Raw genomic sequence first — 26,547 nt, forward strand, 5'->3', positions numbered from 1 at the left:
GGGGGGGGGGGGGGGGGGCTCGTTTGAACACTTGTCATCTCTCATGATGGTTGGGGTCATCATCATCATCACTCACTCTCCTTCTGGCAGCGCTTCATGTCGAGAGATCTGATAATGAGACCCACTTCACTTCAGTCGCTGAGAAAATCAGCTTCAATTCAGAACCACTGAGAGGAGGTCAGCTTCAGCTTAGCCACGCAAAGAAATAAACTCCACTTCTGAAATATGTAAATGTACTGTATTTACATAACACTTTTCTAGTCTTCTACTACTACTACTACAACTACTACAAAAAACAAAAAGCGCTTTGATGTTAAGCTTTTACTTCAAGACTATACTATTATACTACTATACTATATACAGTATATCTATAAAATAAAAATGACTCATTCACTTTGTTGCCAAAAATGCCCTCATTTTACCCTCAAGCTTAAAATATAGGGTGGTTAAAAGTAAAAGGAAACCGAATTACAAAACCAAACGGTTTTCACTTTGTCTATTGTGTGCAGGTAGAACTGAAACATGAAAATGAATGCTGTTTTTGTAATACCATCACCTGTAAGACAGTAGCCTACAGGAACAATTCACACTTCATGCAAAAGGCTGCCATGAAAGGTGCCACCTGCCCATCAGATAAACATTCACACACATTCACACTCCGATGCAGTTTGGGGTTCAGTGTCTTGCCCAAAGACATTTTGACATGGGCTCAACCCACCAATCTACCGATTAGTAGGCAACTGTTCTACCACCTGAGCTACAGCGCCTGGGGAGGAAATACAAAGGGAGTCACATTCAACTGAGTTGAGGGGATTTACACATTCAGTAAAAAATCTCCTGTGTTCAGAAATACAACTGCAAATTTGTAGAATGACCTGGAAACCGGAAGTCAACATAAATGCCCTGGACCTTACAGCTATTTCATTACCTTTCATTCTCATTCATTATCTTCAGGATAAGCTCTCAGGAGCTCCCTGTCAATGTGAATCTCTGCCTGAGTTTTTCTTCTACTGACATCCTAATACTGAGAAGGTGAGCTTGTGTTCTGTCAAAGCTTTGCATAACTGAGACATCTCGTCCTTGGACATCTGAAGGTTCAACACAAATAAGAGCCTCTGGTGTATTTTGTTTAAAGAAGAGACCTGGAACTATCATGTATGTGGGCATATGTGCAATTGATGGATGAATGTATGTGTTGTCTGTTTAACTGTCATTTTGTTTCTGTGATTGTGCTGTAGACACTGTGATGTCCAATGCAAATATCCCACTGGGGCAATTTATCTGAACTCTTCTAGCATTTCATTCAAATTTGTAAATTTCTACTTGCTCCACTCGCTTCCTGTCTATAATAACACACAACGTTATATGACTTACATCTCTGTTGCAGTCTCTCACAGTCTGCTTGTGTTTCTTTGTGTCTCATTTAGCTCCACAGAGACCAGACCTGAGTCCTACAGGCAGCTTCACAAAACACCACACTCACCAAGGTGGCATGGAGCTCGACACTAAGCAACATATGGGGCTCTCTTCCAGCTGATTGGTGTCTCTGTTTTCACAGCTTCACTCTCACTTTATTTAATGACAGTCACACTATAGACTCTGCCCCCCCCCCCTCAGGTATCTGTTTGAGTTCCTTGCGGTGTTTTCTGGCTATTCGTTGTCTTCCGGATGATGCTAAGGGGAAATGAGCCTTCACAAAGGGGGGAGCAACATGACAGCTCCCTGATAGCAACATTAAATAGCTTATTGCCACAGATCTCTGCTCTCTAGCAGTGGCAACATTATCCATCAATCACACACACACATGCACGCACGCACGGACGCACGCACGCACGCACGCACACACACACACACACACACACACACACACACACAACAAAACACTTACTCTGGCAAGGATTGTAGCAGTTTTAGATTTAGCTGAAGTACACTATCAATATAATAATAAGTGATGGCACACTGCCAATGCGGAATATGCATGGAGGAAGATCGGATCATTGACTTACCTATTACTGTATGCTTTCCGTGTTTCTGTCATATCCATAATGTAACAATGTAGGATGTTCATATTACATAAACATGACCAAAGCTTTAAAAAATGAGGTAAACATAACATATTTTAAAAGGAATCCCTGTCAGTCTGTATTTGTGATAGATGGATGAATAAATGGATAGAAAGAAAAAGAGAGAGAGAGAGAGAGAGAGAGAGAGAGAGAGAGAGAGAGAGAGAGAGAGAGAGAATGGACAGGGGACATCAAATAGAAATTAAAGAAAAACTGTCCTGTAGTGCAATAAATGTAGTAAAAGTACTTCCCCCACTGCTAACACAACAACACTGCAGTGCTAAAATATAATTATAAAGTCAATAAGTCCTCTTTTTACTCTTTTCACTTTTAGCAATTTTGGGGTGATGTTCAAATCATTAAGGCAAATTTAAAGAAGTTCAGCAGAACAACCTTAGAGGGATATTTCACAGTTGTTAAGATGATTATATCTTTAAATTAGGTCACTTATGTAGTAGAAATGTGAATTTCTATTAGAAATTGATGCCCTCTAGAAAAGCTGAGAAAAGCCCGAAAATGTGTTTTTGGATCATGTAGATGAAAGACACCAAATCCCAGGATACACTTGCTTTGCTGCTCTACGAGTCCACTCCCAAGCCACACCTACCCTTTTCAGACATAGACAGTCAGCGAGGCACTCAACTCAACTGTGTTTTATTCTCATTTCAACCATGTACACGACAACAACGTTTCACCGTGGCTCAAGTGTTCTCACAGTGGCTCAAGTTAAAATATATAAAAACAACATTATATAAAAAAGGCATGCGAAACAGGCTACATTTAGTGTACACATTATAGTCTACGTAAAGTTCAGCTAAACGCAATGGTAGCAACAGTGCTTAGGGGGCTGTAAAAACCGAGTAGGAACACAGCCGGTAATTTGTGTGAAATGTAGAATGGTCGGCATTTAACAGTCACAAACTCCACCAGCGGTTAGCAGTAGTTGGATAAAAGCTCCCCATTATCACTAGCGGACTCAAATGCATGATGCAGACAGGGAATCACAGGTAAGTTTATTGTTTAGAGAACAATCTCTTTCATTGGATGTAGTCCAGTTTGTTGTATAATGATCGGGCGACACCGCTGGCTGAGGTCAAGTATTCCGTCTGTATTCCAGATCCCTGCACATTCTCCAATCTATAACAATATATCCTGGTGTTACACATGTTCGGTAATTTGAATTCACATAGTTGCAGCTGAAAAGAGAGAGCTGTAGCTTAGCTCCAAGATGGCTGACACTCAACCTGCTTCAGGTAAAGAGTCAAACCCCCGGGCAGGTTGAAAACATGAGAAAACTAGCTGGCTTGTAGTCTACAGCCTCTGGGCAAAAATGCCTCAGATAAAACTAAATGACGATTTATCCGTCATCGGATGTTTTTTTTCTAGACACACAATGCAAAGAATTCTAGTCTTACGGGACCAAGACGGAGGGAAGCATGGTCACTCGAAAATACTACAGTTTCTGCTGATACAAAGCTTAATGCTAACTGGTGAAGTATCCCTTTAACAATAGGCAGCATGATCTGCTTGACATAAAAATAAACTTCTGAAGAGAGAACAAAAGCTTTTCCATCCTGTTTGGTACGCCTAGCCAAGTCCAGAACCTATAATTGCTCATTAAATTCTCCGCACAATCTGCAAAGCTTAGTCTGATCACAGTTGTGATGTTTGGTGTGGGCTGAGCTCTTGGAGGTCGTACATTTACAGACACAACTGTATGAGTTAATGTCGGAATTCAAGCTGGCAAGAACAGAGGTTGAGTTGGTTTTATCTTCCTAATATATGGAAATATTTCAGATGTTGGAGAGATAGATCAATGCTTTGTCTTTTTACACAAACTGCCTTGTTCCCTTGTGTTTTCTCAGACCGACTGCTGAACATTTCGACTGCTCTTGTGCGTGGGCTTTACAAAACAGAAAATATCTGCTTTTGGGAGATTGCACAACGGATCCTTCTTATTCTTCCTGCAGTTACATTTCAGGCTTTTACTTTGACTGGACCTTTGATTTCTCTCTCTGCAGGGCATTTGGGCTAGTTTTATATTTTGAAATCTGTTTAAAAGACCTCTAAAAACAGCCAGGCGGGAAACAGCCATGGCTCTGAGGATTTATATTAAACAAAAAAAAACAGTCAGAGCTCCCGGCGTGACGGTGGTGAAAGAGAGTGAATTGTGAGGACTTTAGTTGAAACCCTGATTCGAGCAACACATTCAGACTCTAAAGCCACCATTGTGTGTGAATATGGCACATTTCAAATATCATCTTGCAGGTTTTTGTTTGAAAAGGTAGAATGAAGAAAAAAGACTGAACAGCATGTAGTGAGTTGCCTGGTGTCTGTTGAATTGTCTAATATAGTAGAGAAACTACAGAGATAGATGATGAAAAACAGGCTGACAGGCAAGCAGACATACACGCCTGCTTACTCAGCAGCCAGCCAGTGAAGCTCAGGACAGCTGAAGGTGGTGGTTGTTTTTCTCTATTTCAATCAAGTTTATGTGAGAAAGACATGATGGATGTACCTGCTGTGTGAGGGAGAAACAGAGGGAGAGGGCTTCAGTATTAAAGGATCATTGGGGCAGAGAAGGTACAGACAGTGACACATGAGGGTGTAGAGGTAGATGGATTTCATATTGATTCAACCAAACACAAAAATAAACCAAATGTATAAACACCAGAATTCAACCTGTATTTCAATCAGGAGAGACTTTGTTAGCAGATCTTTAAAGGTTTATTTGTACTCATACATAAAATGAAATGTACAGAGTCTTAGGAGATTAGACTCCATCGTAAATAAATCTTTTTTTGAAATGGGTAGAAAACCAAGACATTTCCCCCCACATGGAGTCTAGACACTGGTGGTGGTGTGAAGGAGCCTGAAGAACGGATCGAGGAGCCCTCTTTGCACTCTTTGCCTGAAATGACAACTGACAACAGCAGAGAGAAGAACAGATTTAAAGCACGGATGGCATGCTGTGATTGGCTTGTGAAATTCATGGCTGCTTCTGATCGGTTTAACAGAAAGTGAACGCCTCAAAACCGCTGTTCAGTTTTATGAGTAGAGAGAGGTGGATGAAGTTAAGAAGTCTTCCTGAAATAATTTACGCTGAGTTTCATGTGTTTATTGTAAATCCACGTGTGATTTTGTCATCTCATAATGATTCACTTGTGACTCATCAGATTATTAATGACCTCGTATCTGGTTGAAAATGTCACAGCCCAACAACCAACCTCTTTTTTTAATCACACAATAAGCTTTTTGAGAATGATCTTTTAGTTATTGATGACTCAGACACCTCCTCCGTAATCCTACTGATCCTTCAAAACTGCTGATCACAGCTTCTTATCACACTTTCTCCACGTCTCGGCCTGGATTGGCTCATCGGGATCACCGGGAGAATTCCCTGCTGACCGGTCAGTTTTTTTGTCGCGAGGGCCGGCGTTCCGTCATGGTTCTTAGTTGAAACGTACAGTTGATATATATCATTGATGCTGTACCCTGGACTGTCTGCACTTGCAGCCCACTCCATTTTATTTATTTATTTATTCTTGCAGCCCTCTGTTCTCTAACCTTCAGCCCACTACAGTATGGAGCAAGAACAGGGAGAGTAACCTGTGGTATTCACAAATATTGGCACTGAAAAAGGTTGAACTGAAATATGACACACAAGCTTTAAAAAGTTATAATCTCACAATCCTATGATATTATTTCAATTTGAATTTTTTCAATTTCAATCTGCATTTTTTCTTGTGTTTCTTCAGTGAGTTTTTTATGTTTTCAGGATTTTTACAATGTCCCTGGTTTTCAGTTTCAACTTCCTGTCACCGTTTTGGCGTAGGGAGGAGGGTCCTGAGGGGAGGGACAAAGAGGGAGAGGTTTACAGCTAATTTGCACATAATTTGCATACTGGCGAGAGACCGCACCTCCACAGGTATCCTCACAGATGTGTTGTAACTTCCACAAGTTCACCTGCAACTTCCAAATCTCAGATCAGTCTGTTTATCTCTGCCATTTTTTCACATAGAAGTGCGCTGGTTTAGTGTTAACTTTAATGTAAGCCGTGCTATTTTGGCAGAGGTTAGCTGAACAAGCAATAATGCTAGGTAATACCACATCAGCCAGCCCACTTGGGGTTTAAAGTGATATTAATAGTGCACTGATTGAGTTTTGGTAATTATCTTGTAGGGTAGAGCGCTTGTACCATGATGTGTCAGTCTTTTAGAGGATTGCCTGCTATAAACCTCAGCATCTATTTTGTACCCACTATATATTTGTACCACGTCTCCAGAGGGTCCTTGACACTTTCTCAGACTTCTCCAGGACTCTGTGCAGGTAAAAATGTTCAATTGAACCTTTTTTAAAATGTTCTTTTGGATATTTATTATGTAAATTAAATGCACACTTATCTCTTTCCCATAGCTCCTGAGCAGCAGCCACTAGTCCAGTTTGCTGCTAACAATAAAGAGCCAAGCAGCAGCCGTGAGCTCATGACTCCAGAGTGGGCAGATAGGGTTGCTCATTAAGTAATTACTGTATTATAAGTAATAGAATTAATATTAATGAAGAGTATGGTGTAGACCTGCTCTGGGCTGGAGTGAGACTCATTTGGAGCCCTGGAGTTTCATGTCTTGCACCAGCCCACTTTACTTCACTACTGACTATATTTAATTAATGTAATTAAAACCTTAGTACAGACGTCTACAGTGCACTGTTCTCCACAGCCTTTGTAATTCAGTGTATTTTTGTAAAATATAATTTCCAATTCAGTGCAAACACAGCACAAGTGTTACTTCACAATGTTGTTTTATGAGAACAGTTAACAATGTCTTTACAACAACACAATGATGTTCAACAGTATCAGAATCTATCAGATATGTAAACCTTTGTAACATTTGTTACGTCACTTCACTTTGTGCGTACGTACCTGATGTACTCATGCAGATGGAGAATGTGACGTAGTTTTGTTTGCTCTGTAAAGTTAAAATGACTCGCCGCTTACTTTTATTTCCAAACGGGACCAAAACACCAGTCTACTGGGAGAAAGTCCTGTGTTTGATAGACAAAATGCTGTATTTACTTTTAGATAATTGATTAGCTACTTTTTCTGTGCATATTGGTCTATAGCCATCTTACATATTACATAAGAAATACAAGAGCACACAAGCAGTATTCAAATGCATTTACTATGGCAGCCTTAAGACACAGCATCACTTTGTTTCCAAACTGCAAGCTGAAAACAACCCTCTTGCCAAATAAATCCTTGGTGCTTCTTTGCGTGTGTGTGTGTGTGCGTGTATGTGTGTGTGTGTGTGTGTGTGTGTGTGTGTGTGTGTGTTGTTTTGCTCTGTAGTGCATCCTTGTGCAGATGGGCCTCATGATGTTATATTGCTCATTACTATTACAATAACAATCATTGGTGCATTCTCATGATGTGATTTATCACAACAGGGATTCCACATACACAAAACCTATAAAAGTTTTACAAATAGCCTACTATTTCAACCCCCCATAGTGCCTGTCTTCACAGAGAAGAATCATAAAGTGAGTGCACTCTACATTCCCTGCAGCAGAAGCAGCAGCAGTAGTATGTTTGTCATTTGTCTGATATCCAGCATGGTTAATCAGACAAAAAGGCTGTCTCACAATATCAATTCTAAACAGGATTTGTCATGCATTCACATTGTAAAAAATAAATAAAATAAGTGTATTCAAAAAGCAATAGCATGCAGAGATTTGTTTGGTTTTAGAGTGTGCTGTTGATGTTCACTATGGCGCCACAGTCCAGTTCAGTTCAGTTCAGATCTCCACGCCATCACAAGAGCAAATTTGCAAAACTGTGAAAAAAGCCACCACAGCAGCATAAAACAAACAAACAATTAAAAGACAATAAAACAGTGAGACAACAGAGGGCATTGAATACAAAATGCAACAGAATCATTGCACAACGGAAACATTTGCACACAGAAAAAAAAAAATCAAAATTAATTACAAATGTTAACAAAACAGCTTCATAAAAAGAAATTTGGAATAAAAATGTGCATGTGTTTTTTTAGTTTAACATGGCATTCTTTGGCACACATATTGCATAATTTCCTGTTAGTATACAACAGTAAAGTGACAGATGTCTTGCATACTAAAAGGGTTTCAAACCCATACAAAAACAATGTTATATTATATTGTTCATTATTATTTTACAGAACTTGGAACTACAGAAACTCATTCATCAAAAGGACCATGTAGCTGCAACAAATATCTGTCAATAAAGATATATATTAGATTGTATGGCAGAACAGTAGAGCATCAGCAGTTCTGTGTAACAGTAACACAGGTGCATCTGCTCTTCTGTAAAACCACAATGGTTCCTAAGTGTAAATGCTCTGGTTTTAACAGCTTGGTAATGACCAGCAGCTGTGTGTGTCTCTATCTCTGCCAGACCAACACTTCCCATCCTGTCATCAGAGCAGATTGGGTCTCTGTTGACCTTTTACTCTAATTATGTTCTGTCAGTAAGACCTGTCTGAGACTTCCAGTCTGATTCATATTTGGCTCTACAGAAGGAACTGGCCGCTGAATTAAGTCTGCAGTGATGGGTGTTTTTAATCAAGACCGCTACAGCAATGATAGATGTTGGAGAGCTAAGACTGTTACATAACTAACTCCACAAAGAAAGTGAAATCTATCCGTCCGTCTATCTGTCTATCCATCTATTGGTTTTAGTATGAAATAAAAAAAATGAACCTTTCTTGCGAGCTTCCAGTTGTCCAGGGCAGAGGAAACTTCCAGCTGAGTGCTGACCTATTTTACTCTGAAATGAGACACCGTTAGGAAGAGGAGAGTTTTCAGGATACGCTGATGCCGCTGTGTGATCTATGGGGGTTCCAGGGTTTAGCGCCTTGAAGCCTGGTAGAGGAGAGGCAGAGGAGAGAAGTAACAGGCCAGCACAAAGGGGTTTAGAGCAAAATCACCCCTGGTGTGATGCTATAATTTGCTATTTATCTAATAGCAACTGAAGGTTGGGCCTCTGAAAATAAAAATAAATGGCATTTCATGGAATAAAAGCAAATCAAGTGATTACAATTTTCAAAAGGAGAATAGAAAGCGTAAAAGTAGTTGTAATAATTGTACAGATGAGCTCCCATATTTGAGTAATACATGGATATATTGAGGAGTGAATTGGTCTGGGGTTTCAGTTGATTTATAGTGTGTCAGCATTTCAAAAGAAGAGAACTCAGCTGGAATGTGTGATTGATGATAAAGTGTTACTTTACAGTAATATTGTACAAATCGTGGGGAGTTTGAGCTAGGGGCTAGCTAAAAGTACTATTCATGTACAACACAGTTCCTTACATTTCTGCATCCATTACTGTAATGGCTAATTGTAATTACTGTAATCAAGTGAAGAGAAAGGCGTTATATATTTCACAGCTGTCAATTACATTGTCAAGAATCAGTCATTAACACAGTGCAGATGCAATCACATTTCAGTAAAGATAAAATGATATGAAAATGATGCGTCAATGTTAAAGGTGCTCTAAGCGATGTCACGCATTTTTTTAGGCTACAACATTTTTTGTCACGTACAGCACACATCTCCTCACTCTCAGCTAGCTACCTGTTTCCTAAACACACTGTAAAAAAATCTCTGTAGACATCCCAGGGTCTACAAACGCCAACAAAAACCATCTGCTCCAACCTGCACCACGAACCCTAACAAACAGCCTATAACCGACAAGAAGGACTTGGTTGAGTCATGACCGAGCATTGTGGAAGTAGCCTACGTACTAACGCTGCTGCGGAGATTGCTCAACCAACTCCTTTTTGTTGGTTATAGGCTGGAACATTGTTATGGTTTGTGGTGCAGGTTGGCACAGTTTGTTTTTGCTGCCGTTTGTGGAGCCTGGGCTGTCTACAGAGACCGTGGCTTTTACAGTGTGTTCAGGGTACAAGCCTAAAAAAAGCATGACATTGCTTAGAGCACATTTACTTGCAGTGATAGCTTTAAAGGAGTGATAGAATGGTTACATACAGTATTTCACGCTGTTCCTTAACATTGGTTGGGCTGAAAATTGCCCAAATGCTTTTTTTATGGGTCCTGATTCTCCCCCGTTTATGGGCCTGGATTAAAACGAGAGGTTTTCTGCCGTATATGGTCTGCTCATGAAAATGTACATGAGCCGTGTGCTGATAGGTTTAGCGAAGCAAATACACACAGTGGAGACGAAACACTGCAATGATATACATTGTTTATTTTGCTATTTCATTACTAAATTTACTTCTGATACTTTTTTATTCGAGAAATCAACTATATAAAGGTCAAATATGTGCCGTTTTACGAAAATTGATGGCTAATTGCAATTTTGGTATGACATGTCGGACTTCAGGAGCTCCACACAGTCTGACGGGACAGCGGCAGCCCGCGGCGCTCCATGCCCAGCGCAAAGTCACCGTTTCTGGGTTACTGGACTGCCAAACACAGCTGCCCTGACAGAGCTCCAGGGCAGCTGTGTGCTAAATGGCAGTGTGAGTGAATGAGAGCGTGGTCAGCAAGCTTGTTACGCCCGTAATCTCTTACCGCAGGTTCCAATTAATGTTCATGTGTGTTGAGTTATTTGAACAAAAAATCAAGGAAATAAACGCCTCTTGTCAGCACCGTTTGAGATCCAGTCTTGTGTGAGGTATCATTGAACTCAGCAGGAATTCCATCTTCATTGGTGATGATTTGCAGTGTCTGAGAGCCGCACAAATGCACGGTCGCAAGTAGCGGCGTCTGCCAGTAACCCCGATGCACGCACATTAGAAAATAATTAACCCTCCTGTTGTCCTCGGGGTCAAATTTGACCCAGTTTCAAAAAAAGTTTCGAAATCCCAAATTTGGGTTTCTTTCAACCAAATTGTAAAAAAAAAGTGGATGGTTCCATACAATGGTCCTCACAGGTTAAATAACTGATCATTTCCCTATTTTTGTTTTAATTTCATAGCATTTTAAGACAAATTAAAAGATTTAAAAACACTGAAAAAAGTGACAGAAGTGTAGGGAAAAACAACAAAAAAGTCCGAAAAAAATCAACAAAGACAACTCACTGTGGTCTTTTTAAACATACATAAATACTGTGTTAAGGTTAGATAGCCAGTCTAACTCAATTTACACAAAAGGGCTTTTGTGCTTTTTGTGTGTATTGATGGTACCAGTTAATTTTGCACAGACAAACATGTATTTGTACTTGATTATACTAGTTTTGCATTTCCTGCTCTTTAACCTTAACTCTAGCCTGTTCTACCCCCTTTGCATCGACTGAATCTGCATACACATGTGCCCCTACAGTAATTTACAGCTTCTAATTTATCAACACTGATATTCTGAGAGTTTGGAGTTTAATTTTTTATTTTATAAATGTGATTATCATGGAATAAAAAAATTGAATAAAAACTATTGATTTTCTATCACTAAAACTGGTTTGAAGGGATTGAATGCAACGTAAAATCTATGAACTTTCCATCCTCGCTACAAAATGAAATCTTTATTTGTGTACCTAAACAATGCTGCATGACTTCCCCATGTCACACTACAGGTATTACTGTAACTCTTAACCCTCTTTTGTTTTCAGATGGCATTCACTGCTAAAGTGATGAGTTCCAATACATTGTCAGGTCTCAGAGGGAGATCTCCATTAAGATAGGCCTGATGACTGCAGGCTAAAGAGCTGAGCAGCCTCTCTCCAGCCGATAATGGGAAGCAATTCAAACCAGAAACAGGACTGGGAGGAAGACGAGCACTAGCCGAATAAAACCCCTGGGAAGCTGTTTTGCTTGAGAGAGCACTAATCTGTATTTATGTGCTCGTTTGTCCTAATATGGACTAACAAAGGGCAGGACATTTTGTTTTATTTTACTTCACCCGTTTACAGGGAAAGATGGCTCTGCATGCATCCTCTCACAGTGCAGAGAAGATCAGGAGAATGTTAAAGTAAGTGAGTATTTTTTTTACTTTTTTTTCTCATACTGCACACATTTGCTGTGCAATTTAAAATGATACTACAAAATATGTTGTAGACATAAAGCAATGTGTTGTCTTTCTCAGGCAGCAGCAACAAAAGGCTAATTGTAATAAACAGAGAAGGACCTGGGTGCTCAGCATGAACAGAAGCGTTCATCATAGATAGATGATTACTGATAATCAACTTCAACTCTTTAGGTTAATCCTGCACTACCAGAACAAAATACTACCTCTGTGCCAGTGTAGGCTCTGACAAGACTGAACATTATTCTTCCATTGGTAAAAAACTTGGTTGGGTTGGTTACATTTGTTGAGCACCATCATCAGTGTTTGCCTTAATATTGCTGATCTGGCTTAAGACAATGCATACTCATGAACGCGGCATGCATGTTACAGAGTTGGGCCCTTTGAGAATGAGAATGGAGTTGAGGAAGGAGTAGGCAACAGTAGGTTTACAGTGAGACAGTCAGACAGGCGTCCTCCTCCTGTCGGTTTCCCGAGACAGAAACTCGTAAATTTGTTCAAAACTTGCATTTATTTGAGTAAACTGTTTTGCTTCCTGTGATCTGAGTTAGCAATCACAGCATTAATCAAACAGTGAAGAACTAGAAGATGATGATCCAACGGCTTTGCAGTTTGAGACTGCCCCACTCGTGTACGCTAGTGCAGTGGCGACGCCCTCTCGTGGCCGTAGTAACACATGACGTAGCGAAGCAGAAAGTAAGGTGCCGAGGAAACAGGACTTTCACCAATTAGACCAGAGTTCGTGTCCCATTTCACAATAAAAGTGAGTAATTTTTTTTTTAACTTTATGGAACAAACAGAGCTTTGTCACATTCTGCGTCATGTGTGTAACCCGGAGTGAAGAAACGTTTATTTATTTAAAAAAAAAATATTGGGGCATTTTTAGGCCTCTATTTGTATAGGACAGCCAGTCAAACCACGAACGCTGTGCTTGAGCTATGTTACAGGCTACTGGTTGCACGGCGTCCGGGGTTTCACTGGTCGTGACTGTTTTCCCAAGATGTCGCCTGCCTGAATACACGAACGGTTATGTCTTTAAAAACTATCTTTTTAATAAACTGTCTGTACACTTACAGAGTTCTCAATGCTTCGGTTTACATGTAGGGACCCTCATTATGCCACCGTGGAAATGTGGTGCTATTTTGAGCCATGTTAGTAATATAGAAATAGTGATTTCTTTTTACTTCCTCCATGCCCTGACTACTAGCATAAGGTAATCAGCGGTTTGCGCTAGCTTGTTATAAGCTTGAGACACATTTTATTAGCATGAAAACACATTCCAGAGAACTCAGTATGTATGTTTTATTAACCCCTAGGTTCATTTTGAGCTGGTATTTTCCACCAACTAAGTAGTTTTGGTGTCTAAACGTTAACAAAATACAACACAACCTTAACAATGTATTTAGAATACCCTCCTGTGTACTGTATTTAATACCACATCTAGGGTGATAATTTATGAAACGCTCCACATGTGAGCTGTAATAAACATAAGGAATAAACATCCTATATTATCGTATTGTTTGGAGGATTTGTTGGGTAGTTTATTCAGTACACCACAAATATTATCCTTATTAATCAGAGCCTAAGTATCTAGTTATAATCCTGCCAGGGTTCAGCTATGGGAGGAAAACAGTGATAAAATCCCAGTGGATTTGGCTCTTAAATTTGAACTAGCACGCTTATATCTTTCTCAGTCACCCTGTCATATACCCTGACCTCTGCAGTCTGCAGTATAAATCCCAGTGCATAGAAGTGTATTTTCGCCCATCTATGATATTGCCTAAGGTATTTCAAAATTCTTTATTTTTCCTTTTCTCTTTCCTCTCAGTGGACATTTCTCAGTGTACATCTACTCCTTGTGGGAGGTGTCACGGAGGTCACATTACAGATTTTGTGGTAACAATAATATTTCTCTCTGTGTGAGCTGTGTGTGACATGTGGTCAGTTGAATGTGTCCATGATTTCATTTGATCGACCTGTGAAGAGGCAGTGGGCCTGCATTTCTGTTGATTCTGCTGGCAGTCGAGCTTCCGGACACTGGGCTGCATCCAGAGAGTAGATCTAGTAGGCCGTAGAAATGACAATGTTGGGATTGTCATTTCAGAGCTGCCGTATTTGCAGACCAAATAAAGGATAGCATCCAACTGTTTCTCTAATAATTCCCTCTTTTGTTGGTTTTTGAGAGCGGCTTCCTTACAATCCCGGATGCCTTCAAAGCATCCTGTGTTAACTCTCGTATTCTGGAAATGTTTCAAAGCCTTTGCAAGGTTTTTACCTTTGAAACTTTCATTCCCTCCCTGAAGTTACAAACACTGAAGACTCGTTTTCAAGCTTAAAACAAAACCACCCTGAGGATCAACACAAATCATCCTTACTCTCACTTTATATCAGCCAGTTTTGCTTGTTTTGTCTCTTTCTTGTCTTTTTTGTCTTTTTCTTTCACATTTTCAACAAACTGCAAAGTGCCTTGCTGTCGTTTGTATCCTCCTTTCCTCTTTTATCTATTCTCAGCTGAGTTTCCTCTAACTTAGCATCAGTCAGATGATCAGGATGTGACCCAGGGTGGTGAATACATGTGTGAGACATGTTCACGTATCATAGGTTGCCGTCTGCCCTGGTGAAGATATCTGACTTTGTGGTTTCACCTTTTAGCTGAACATGAAATCTGATCTGCAGCCATTATTCTCTGTATATTTATACATATATTCTCTGCATGTAGCTCAAAGCATTATCCTACATATTTCCAATGTGAACATGTAACCTATTTGTAGCTGCACTTTCTTTTACACTTTAATCTTTTGTTACACAGATGTAAAAACCATGCTGATGATTGAAAACATTAATGAAAAGATAACCACAAAACATCACAAAGTTAATGTCCACGTTAAGTATTTTCCTCAAGACAGACATCATTTCAAATGATAAATAAATGCTTTCATTCACTCAAATCAGTGTGAACCCTTCTTACATCTGATTGGGCAAACACACAACCCGCAGAACTAGTCCTTTTTCCAAATGTTCATAGATTCTGTTCTGTGAAACACTCATTTTTATCCACATTGGATGAATTTGAGACTGCATGCTTGCACACATGCATTTCACGTTACTTGAAAGGATCATCATGTCTGATGTGATGTATTATGAGCTTCCTCTCCTTTATTGTTCGGCTGGGAGAGTCTTCCGGACCATCTAGCAGAACCAGGTGAAGCTGAGATGGACGTGTATGCAATTACAATCTTACGTCCCAGCCATTCAAGATGTTGAACAGGAGGTTCCTTAGTGCTGAACACTTTCGCAGGCTCATATGAATTCTCTCAGCACCCGGAGCAAAGGTGCCAATTTTCTGTGACATTTTGGCTTGATGAGTGACGGGGGAATGGCATGTTCCTGAGTTAATGAGATTTATCCAGAAAGGCCAATCTGTTGATCAAATGCCATTTCTTCCCCCTTTTAAACATATCATTTAGTTGCAAGAACGGCAGAACAGGCTAAACAAGCGCATAAGACTCCAATCCAACATTACACCATTAAATGGATTACTGGAACCTTGAAGGAACGAGGGTTGTTCATTGTATAGCTAGCGTAAAGAGCTGTTTCCGCTAGATGAACACACAAGAAAAGACAACATGAGGTAAGAGGCACAGGCATGTGTGAATCCCATTACCTTGAGTTGGCCCAACAAATTACACATACAACAGGTATAAGACAGCTCCAACAGGAACATCTTGTGAAGAGAAAAAAAAGGAAAAAACGGCAACTCATTATTTTCCATCAGGAGAGAGAGTTTTGATTTGTGGGCAAATTTAAAGGGAAAAAGTTTGTTTTAAAACCATGCAGTAAGCATGGATTTCTGTGTTAAAACCCCGCTCATTTTTTAAAAAAGTGAAAGTTTTTAAGCCACCTCCACATTTGAATGTTGCAATCATGTTACATAAAAGATGTCAGATATGGGGCACCTGGGTAGCCCACCTGGGAAAGCAGGCGCCCTTGTCCAATAGAGAGGTTTACTCCCTGATGCAGCGGCCGAGGGTTCGACTCCGCCCTGCCGCCCTTTGCTGCATGTCAATCCCCCCCCCTCTCCCATTTCATGTCTTCAGCTGTCCTGTCAAATAAAGGCCTAAAAATGCCCAAAATAATCTTAAAAAAGAAGTGAGGTATGTAGATTCATATCCTCTTGCTGTTTTTCACAAAAACAAAAAGGTGTCTGAACATCTTTTCACCTGTACAAACTAAAAGTCCCGTGGATCTTACGTTGCTTAAATGTGTGCAGACACATTTAAAGTGAGGATTACAGTTTTTTACATCTTCAAACTTACACACCTTTTCAAAACTATCTCCTTTTTTCAAAACTCTACACCATATTCCCCAAACTGTACACACAAAAAGGAAATGCCTCACATCTTCTTCAAAATGCTGTAAACACATGACAAAATTAAGCATCAAACGGCAAACACTTTTTTCATAATCATTTTTAGAGAGTAGACTATTTGCAGAGTTGCAGGTATCTACAACAGGACTTCCCTTAACCTCTTACATCAAGTATGAATCCTGCTTTAGGCATTTATCTTTGGTTGTTAGGAGTCTAGGGAATTGTTTACGTCAATAAGGGTTCCTGCAAGTACAGTAGTTACAGTTTTCAACGATTGCTATGGCAATTTTATAATACTTTTAATAATTTTTCCTAACTCTTAACGCACCAACACACCTACAACATACAACTGGCAAAATGGTTAACTTTATGCTCAAAATCACACATTGTGAACTAAACTCCAACACTAATTTTCAAAATACAATTATACACTAACACAATACACTATGTCTACCAAAACACTGCAAACATGTCAAAATCAAATAATTCTTCAAAACACTAACACATGTTCTCTCCCAACAGGAACATTTAGTCAGTCAAAGCCCAATGTCATAAAAACACTAATATCAGGTTGAATCACAGAAACTCCATTATTTGAAATGTGTCTGCCTTTATACAATAGATAATAGTATGTTGTATTGACTATAGATTGTTTTTTACACAGCAGTTTCTCTTGAAGCCTTACTACATTTTTGTTTTGCTGGGTTTAGTAAATGCTGCATTTTGTTTCTTTTGCTGCAGAAATTCAATACAAAATATGAATGAGCCATCTCAGAGTAGCTTTATAGAATTTGAGTTGCGCATGCGTCACTTGGCGACAAATAGCCTACAAGATGCTAACAAGAGACTTCTGTAATGTCAATACAGTAAAAATGGACCTACTTGACAAAGTTTATTCACTGCTGGCTACAAGCTAGCATCAAACACACCAAAGGCTGTCAGTGGAATGGTGCACGTTAGCAATCAAACAACAATACATAGCTAAAACGTTTTTGAAATGATTTCCATCTTCTGTTATTGTTTGTAATGAGAAAGGTAGATTATTTCATGGATTTCACAAATTTCAGTATGACATGTTATGCTGTAAACCGTTTAAATCTGAGCAGAATGAGACAGAATGTATGGTTTATGAAAAAAGGGACAGAGAAACAGAATTTCCCTTCCTTCCTTCTGCTGTGATTGATCTATTTGCATAACTACAATCAGCTGTTCTTCTCATTTACAGTAACAATAGAATAAAATGCAGGGATATATTTGTGTTTCAATTTACAACATGAACAGCTGTTCACTCTGACTTTAGCCTAAGATAGGTTTAGAACATGAAATTATCTGTTCTGACATACAGTGTGAAAGCGTTTGCAAATTTGTCAGTAAAAAACCTTGTTTTGGTCTTGGTTGAGCTTGTGTGTAAAAGAAGTTCAAGCATTTAAAATTTTGTGTTAAATGTATGCATTGTGTGTGTAAAAGCAACAAGAAGTGTGTTAATTGTGCAGCCTACACAGACAGATGTTGTGCTAACTGTGTTAAGAGTTTAGGAAAGTTGTTAAAAGTATTGAAAAAGTCATGGCACTCGTAAAAAACTGTGTGTGAGTGATGGTATCTGTGTATGAGATTGTGTGTTTTATTTATCCATGTGTGAGCTGTATTTGAGTTTTCTGCAATCATAATCAGTGTGTGTGTGTGTGTGTCTGTGTGTGTGTGTGTGTTACCCCCTGATGGCAGACGGTAATCCTTTCACTCTATTACCAACAGGCTTGAAGGTTCACTGGTCTCCACCAAGGATAAATGCTAATCAGATACTAGAGCAGATTAGCATACAAGCGTCAAGAATCTGTTTTCACACATTTTAAATTTTCCAAAAACTAACACTGTGGGCTGCATATTTACCATCCCTAAACCTCAAACTTGTAGAAGGTCAGCAAGTGAAGCTGAACTGACTATGGTCGGTTTTACTTTTGTTGTCACTTTCTGTCATATTCATGTACAACCCGCACGTGTGTGTAAACTATATGCAATGTTTAAAAACAAAGGATAAATGTAAATTTAGAAGCATAAATAATCCCTGATCTCTGATAATGACTACTTCACCTCGTAAGATAATGTCAAAAACATAAAAATGTATATTTCTTGCATGAGATTCAACAAAAAAAATGTATCAACTGTACAGCACATCCTGATGATGACTTTCTTTTAAGTATTGTTTTGCATCCCAAGGAATTGGGGTTGTGATTTATTAGAGAGTAGAACCTAAAAACTAAAAACGAATGGGACTGAGTTAATATCACAAATCTCCACAGCATCTGTACTCTGTATTTGTGTGTGTCAATGTGTGTATGTGTGTGTGTGTGTGTGTGTGTGTGTCTGAGGTTGAGGATGTGTAGTGTTTTTACACCTTTGCAGACACTTGTTCACATGTCAGCGGAGTTTCTGCCTCCTCTGGTGATTATTTCGACAAGTTCCCCACCTCCAGTCATCAGTCTCAACAAGTTCCAGGAAAGAGCAGATGTGTTTTCTCCATAATCATTGCACTATCAACCCCGTCTCTCTCTCTCTCTCTCTGTTTCTCTCGTTTTTAATTAATAAGTGTGTGTGTGTGTGTGTGTGTGTGTGTGTGTGTGTGCGTGTGTGCGTGTGTGCGTGTGTGTGCGTGTGTGGAGACAGGGCGGGAAAGTTTACATGCAGTTTGATTGCACACATTTCTGTGAGATTTCGGTAACAGCCCACTATCCACCTGTTATTGATCATCAGGGTGTTTACCATCGTTTTGCTTTATAGAAAACAAAAACATGACAAATGGTGGAGGTGAATTGTCTGCTGAGGAAAAAAAGAATCTGTAAATTGGTAATCTGTTTTCCTTTCTTTGGAAGTAAAGGCATGTATTATACTTGCTCCCTTTTACAAATCTGTGTTCAGATAAAGTCTCTGCAAACACAACAGGCCCTGGCAATCACTGCCGCCAGAATCAGTCCGGGAAATCACTGAGCAGTCAATCAACAGCACCAATCACAGGCAAGGTGAGATTAATCAGCCTGGAAAAAAATCAATTTGCTCCAGTGTAAGGCATGTTAGCAGCTTTGAGGATAGGCAGCGCTGCTGAAGTGAAGCTATTTTAGAACAGATTGGTTTAGGACTGATTAGCTGGTTCTGCTTTACCACACTGCTGCTGCCAAGCAGAGAACTCCAGGCAGCCTGTGCTGCTTTGAAAGCTGTGTGTGTGTGTGTGTGTGTGTGTGTGTGTGTGTGTGTGTGTGTGTGTGTGTGTGTGTGTGTGTGTGTGTGTGTGTGTGTGTGTGTGTGTGTGTGTGTGTGTGTGTGTGTGTGTGTGTGTGTGTGTGTGTGTGTGTGTGTGTGTGTGTGTGTGTGTGTGCGTGAGTGAGTGTAATTTAGCTAAAGCTAATTTGTTTTTGAATAATAAAATGTGATTTAAAAAAATTGTCAATGCAAAAATATGGGGAAACTCAGGTTATAAGAACAATATTTGCATTGCGTAGATTTGTACCATTTAGTGATTTTACTCTTTAAGGGACTGATTAGCAGTGCATGCAGAAAATCTTATGGACTGATTTCCATCATTTTCATGAATGCATATTTAGAGTTGTTCTTGCCACAAAAGGATCCCTTTATAAACAATGGAACAATGCCTTAAGAAACACCAGCAACAAAACAGCTTTTTGACATGACATGAGAGAACATGAAATACAATAAAACATCCAATAATGTGGGCATTTTAAATAAGTACTAAATTAAAATGATGATTCTCCATTGCAGAGTAAGTTGTGCACCTATGTATTGTTTATGTGCATTCAATCAAGCTATTGACATTAGCATTTAGCTCATGCCTAAGTACAGCCTCACTGAGCTGATAGTGTGTAATTAAGAAAAGTAATCAACTGTAACTTAGACCTTGTCCACACAAAAAACACACACATACTCACTCAATCAGCACTGTAAGCTTTTGGAAAATTCTGGCTAGGGTTAAGACATGTGCGCTGTCGTCTCCTTTGTGAGGCGTCACAAATGAGGCCACATTTCTCGCAATGGCAGACGAGGCCAAAATGGAGCTGGCTGGAACAGCTTGTCGTAAAGCTTCTGATTGGTTTGCACAACTGGGGTCATGTTGCCACCTGTTGGCTTGGCATCCTGTTAAAAGCGCTTCAATTGGGATTTTGCGTTAAATTTGAATGGAGATTTTTTCTAAACAGTGCATGTGTGGATGGGATTTGTACGTGTCGACTAGGCTTATTGTACATACACACAACTCAATGTATTGAAGCCTGATTTGATCGAATGGTTGTAGGAAATTATTAGTTTACAAAAAGTCAAGACAAAAAAAAACAGAAAAGGAGTTTGAGAAGCTAAACGTTCTCCTCCGTCTATCTCTCTGTGTCGCCTGGGTGATGCAGACAATCAGAGGAACATCCGAGACTGATGATTATCATTCATAAGATGGGCACGCTGAAGCAGGAAAAGATATGGAGTCTTAAAAGTGAACTTGTTCATGACGCATTTCAGAAGTACTTTCATGCATCATCTCTAATATAACATGGAGTTTCATCCTCGTACATCCTGTTCTGAAAACAACTCTTCAACACTTTCTAACACAGAACTACAATCTCACCTCAGAGTCCTCACGGCTCACTCCTCTGCTCCTTGCGGGCTTTAAATCCTTTTTTAATAAAATGCACCTTCATCAGTGGGATTTAAGCAGAAACATCCTCGGGATGGAATAGCTTCCATTCAGATAGTTCAGGCTTAGTGCAGAGTACAAAGCTGCTTCATGCCTTTGTGACTTTAAGCTGCTCAGAATAAAGAATTAATAATTACTTCTAAGGGCCCTGTTAAAGGTTTTCAATGACCCAGAGCACAATAACCTTTTATAGAGTAACTGTTCAGGCCGAGGGCTCGATGATAAGACAAAACCTGGCACTTCTGCAAAGTACAGGATGCTATAATAGAGGGCCCGGTAAACTATAATTTGGGAAATTAACAGCCGCTAATGAAGCCACAGTGGCACTTAAATACTGAATAATACACACAGTGTTTCAACGGTTCACCCAACAGGAGCGTGTGGAGTTCCCAGAGTGCAACAACAAGGTGCTCCATTAAACTCCAGCACTCAAGCTAGCAAAAGCTTCCTCACAAGGAAATCCAACCCAGTTTTTATTTAAGATTCAGCAAAATTAATGCTATTTGCATGCTTTGTTTCTCCCGCGTGTACTATATCACATTGATTGTGCATGCAGTGTTCCCATCTTTAGATTCTGCTCATTGTCGCCCGTTCAATTTAGCCAAATTATTCAAGTATGAAAAGAAAAAACAATGTTATCAGCAAATTGTTTTGCCCTCAACAGTAATTTGTAACATGACACATTACTTTTTATTACTGATTAGACTCAATAGAAATGTAAACTAAATAAATGTGTCTATGTCTTTGCATGCACAAGTTGTTGTTAATTGCATTGGATATTCTAACATTATCTGGTTCTAGGACATCATTCAGGACATCAACAACACAGAATTCTTCCAAAACTTTGTGGTCAGTTAATTTTGATCATAAAAAGATATGACATGCTCTGCACATAAGATTAAATATATAATAACTGTATGCAAGTAATTTGTTTTTAAGTTGATGTCCTTTCACAACATTTTAATGCAAGCTTTTGTTTACAGTGACTAGTTGACAGCAGAGGATGCCAAAATGTGCTCATGCAGGACGCAGCAGGCGGAGCGCTGTCAGGCTGATGTTTCTGTAAACAAAGTCAGCACAGCTGCTCCATTCAGGTCAACTTTCCCTCTGTAACTGCATGCACACATTTAAAAAAAAATAATGAGAAGATTTAACAGAAATCAAGATGTCGGTCGTTTTACACAAATCGTGACCTTATGCTGTTATTGTCGGAGCATCATCATAATGAGGTGGGACTGGATAATCATTTTGCATATAAGCATCCTAATTTCCTCCTGAGCCTCGGAGACGAAGACCCTCCTGTGGCTGTGGAAGGAGGCTGAGCAGAGAGGACGTTCATCTTGACCACTGATCAAATGGATAAAATATTATTTTTGGGGTATTTAACATCAAGTTTTTGCTGAAGTTTCTAATTGTGCCATTTTAACACCAATATGTGCGTTGTGATAGATTGGTGCAATTACTGTAAACAACTACACCATGGTTTGGTATGTCCCTCCTGGAACTAGAGTGTTACCTCTAGATTGCTACTGCAGCTCTCTTCTTGTTCTGTTATATAAATAACGCAACTCGTTTTATGTGAACGAAGCAGAACACAGTGTGCAGGTCAACAGACGCATCCCAGTGGCGGCTTTCCGCCTGTTGCTATTTCTTCTGAGGTAAATGGGAAACTGGCGTGCTGAATTTACAGCATCTTTCAGTGCTCAGAGAATATTCATCCTCATATTAAATTATTTGTTCTTATATTAGCCTGTTGTTGATTTCATGTATATTCTGTGTGTGTGTGTTGTGTGTCTGATACTTTGCTGCTGCAACACTGGAATTTCCCATTTTTTTGGGATCAATGAAAATAAATCTATCTATCTATCTATCTATATATCTATCTATCTATCTATCTATCTACATACCTTATTGCTAACGAAACAGAAATCAGCGTAAAACATGTTCTAAGGCTGAGTTTGTAAAGACATGCTGAAGGCTGCAGAAGTTGTATGCCCCAAAAAGCGACAGGCTTTTGTCAACATCAGCCTAATGAGAAACTGTCAAATTACTGGAGTGGTTTAACTGAGATCAAATTGGACTGTATGTGACCAATGAACTAAAATGAGTTTCCAACAAAACAAAGTTCTTGCCAGACCCAGTGTATGAGCAAATTATCTAGCCTGAACTTGAAAAAGAAGCAATTAAAACAGGCACAATGTGGACGCTCTGGCTTTTTTGATCAAATTTACATGCTGAGTTTTCTAAAAAGGAAAGGAAAAGTTAAATAGAACTGGGAATCCTTATTTTTAACAACAAGGAACCAGCCAAAGGGCGAGCTCTCCTCACAAACAGATGGCTGCTCTTCACACACTGGTAGCCAAACACAAAGAGGCAGACAAGGGCAAATTGTCAAGCAACCAGGCTGACACTTAGACAATTAGGATGGTTTAGGTTTGTACAGTATGTGTGTACTACATGTGTGTGGAAGAGTGTGCAAGCCTATGTGTGTCATCGTCTTAATTCATACTGTATGGAACCTGGCTCTCAGCCACTACACAAATGCTAAGCTGGAAAGATACAACAGTGAACCCGTTCCAATGCATATATAATTGAATTGAATATGAAATATTGAATATAATGAGGAAACCAAGCCAGCACTGAAAAGAGAGTCTCTCTTTGGGCTGTCCAGTTAGTTCAAGGATGAGCGATGCATATTTTCATGCTGCAAATATTTAAATAACTTATCGTCTTGACCTGGAGAGAAGTGTTTTTCTTTTTCTCTCTGCAATAACTGTTTCTTCCCCCTCTTCCACTCAGCAGCACGCCTGGCTGTTTATATTCACGCTGAGTATTGCAGCCATGTTTCTTATGCATACTTTTCCTGGTATTTCAGTACATTTTATTTGGCTTCATTTCATCAAACGTATATTTGGTAGCATTGTCATTTACCACTCAAGTTACTGGTCGGAGGTGTTTGGAGGCTTTCCCAGCTTGCACTGGTACATAGGTCACCAGCCTATCGTACGATACGACCGGGTAATGTGAAAGAATAACATTATTATGGCATGAGTCTCGTCTGCACTTCCAAGATGATTAGTACCCAAAACTGAATGGCTGAAGAACACTTCCAAGAGAAATGTTATTCTCAAATGTTACAAATTAAACAGACTAAAATACCCTCATATGTATTTTTAGTTATAATAATTCAAGCAACACAAAATGTTTGGTTTTCATCAACCATTTCAACTACAACTCTACAGCCATACTTGGGAATTTATTTTAACTTCACATATTGAATAACTTCATGATTCATGTAATGTGAAAGTGATTTGGTCATCTAAAGAGTGAGAAGATCAATTTAAACTGTCCTAACTTTGTGTGATATTCCTGTTATCACCTCCAACAGTGGAAGCCACACATTCCTCGTCTTTAACACTCTACACCTGCACACTGATAAGGTCTGATATAAGATGATGTAGACATAATATTGAATATCACATGGCTCATGTCACATTTACAATTCATCCAGATGGGGCCATGTATGTCTGAACCAAATTATATAATAATCCATCCAATAGTTGTCAACCTCATGTCAAGTCATGATAATTAATCCTCTAAGGAACATGAGTGTATGTACAAAATGTCATGGCAATCTATGTAGCAGTCTGCACCCAAGTGGGGTCCCGACAGACCAACTGACACAAAGCCGTGACGCTAACAGGGCTAAAAAGATTGCAATCTACTTTAATTAAAGATATCTCCCCAAATCACCACTATCAGCACCAATGAAAGCCACAATCTGTGCTACAAACTAGACTCGTCTCACAGGAATCCGTGAAATGATCACATACTGTTAACACCACATTATGTGGTGGTTGCAAAGAATGTGCGAAAAGTCTGTGTGACCACCATGGAAAACAATGCCAATGTAAATTTAATGAGAAGATGACGTAGCATTAGGAGCGACTATGGTAGCGAGTGGTATTAAAACCTGAAAATCCGCATAAGGAGGTTGGTTGGGGTGGTAGATGGGTCAAACACAGGACTTTCTCCCAGGAGACAGGGCGTTGAGTCTTGAGTATAATGTCTCCTGAAGTCGCTTTCTTCTTTTCCTTAAACCCATCCGTGCCGTTGTTCCCACGTGTCACAGACCCGTAAGCCCACTCACGACAATCTATGTTCATTTCACGGAAGTCTTCACAGAATTTTCTGCAATTCCGTGAAACTGCCACAGATTATGAGTTGAGGGGCCGTGCTCATTTTTGTCTCACAGAATTCTGTGAGACAAAAGTAAATCACAACCACCAACTACTACTTAAAATGCAAGAATGGACCTTCATACTTATCCTATTGCGTGTTTATATTGTAATGAAGGTCTTTTCATGCATCGTGTAACTACGTGTTGGGGATTTTACCAAGAGTGAGAAGATCAACTTAAACTGTTCTAACTATGTGTGATATTACAACGTCTGCATGCTTCGGACCTCAGACAGACACTGTTATCACCTCCAACAGTTTAAAGCCACACATCTGAACACTGATAAGGTTCGATACAAGCAACGCAGCCCCACAGTTGGCAATCATCTGACTGTGCAGTGCAGTTTAGTCATCCATGTTGACTCACAGATAGTATTGCTGACACTGTTGACACTGTCCTGATACAAGTGGAAGCACAGCTGTTTCTTAATGAGACAAAATAAGCTCTCCCCACATCCTTTAGCTCCTACGGTAAGTGTAGCAAAGCTTTTAACACATTTCCTACGCATTTTTATGCCTCCCGCCACCTGAGATTTGTGTGTTGGTGTGTGTCTGTGTGTGTGTGTGTGTGTGTGTGTGTGTGTGTATGTTCCAAAATGAGGAAGCAGAAAGATACACTGAGTGAAACAGTGAGACAGATGGAAAACAGAGAAAGCAGGACAGTGAAAGAGAGGAAAAATACAACAAGACACAGAGCATATGGAGGACCAGGTGGAAAGAAATGCTGCATAGCTCTGCTCCCTCTCATTGTCGTATTTCATGCCTGCACTCCTCTTAACACCTCAACAGTTATCAATCATTAATTAAACGGCATCAGATCTCCAGGGCTCAGTGAGGTGGAGAGGCAGCAACCATCAAACACGATCAGCCAGCTGCTCCAATTGTGATCATAGTAGAATAAGGAAATGTTTATATCATGATTATCATTTTTTGTTTGTTTTAATGCCTTATTTATTTTGAGTTTTTTGGGGGGGGTCTGGGTGTCCTCCCCCAGGGAAGTTTTGAACATCAACAACTTCATTTCCTGAATTCGGATACACTTTGATGCACCAATTTATGATGGAAACACCTTTATTTAGTGTTTCTGTGAAGAAGGAAAACACAGATGACAATTTAAAATATATCAAAAATTTAATGGAAAGTATGTTGTTGCATGTCATTGGGCATTTTTAAG

General features: G+C 39.5%; 1 protein-coding gene and 1 long non-coding RNA gene across 2 annotated transcripts in view; both read right to left on the reverse strand.

Moving 5' to 3' along the window:
* Nucleotides 1–2,336, reverse strand: part of ciao2b (cytosolic iron-sulfur assembly component 2B) — a 12,472-nt gene extending 10,136 nt beyond the window's left edge. The window contains exon 1 of the mRNA XM_032541276.1: nucleotides 2,327–2,336. The gene's annotated coding sequence lies outside the window, so the exon portion shown is untranslated. The remainder of the gene's footprint in view (nucleotides 1–2,326) is intronic.
* A 583-nt stretch (nucleotides 2,337–2,919) lies between these two features.
* Nucleotides 2,920–24,901, reverse strand: LOC116705555 (uncharacterized). The gene is made up of 3 exons (XR_004335954.1): nucleotides 24,891–24,901; nucleotides 6,695–6,701; nucleotides 2,920–3,017 (listed from the first exon to the last, which is right to left on the reverse strand). It is a non-coding gene; the product is annotated as an uncharacterized LOC116705555 (long non-coding RNA).
* Between the last annotated feature and the right edge of the window lie 1,646 nt (nucleotides 24,902–26,547).

The sequence above is a fragment of the Etheostoma spectabile genome, chromosome 17 (assembly GCF_008692095.1).
Source record: "Etheostoma spectabile isolate EspeVRDwgs_2016 chromosome 17, UIUC_Espe_1.0, whole genome shotgun sequence".
In the NCBI taxonomy this organism is placed as follows: Eukaryota; Metazoa; Chordata; class Actinopteri; order Perciformes; family Percidae; genus Etheostoma; species Etheostoma spectabile.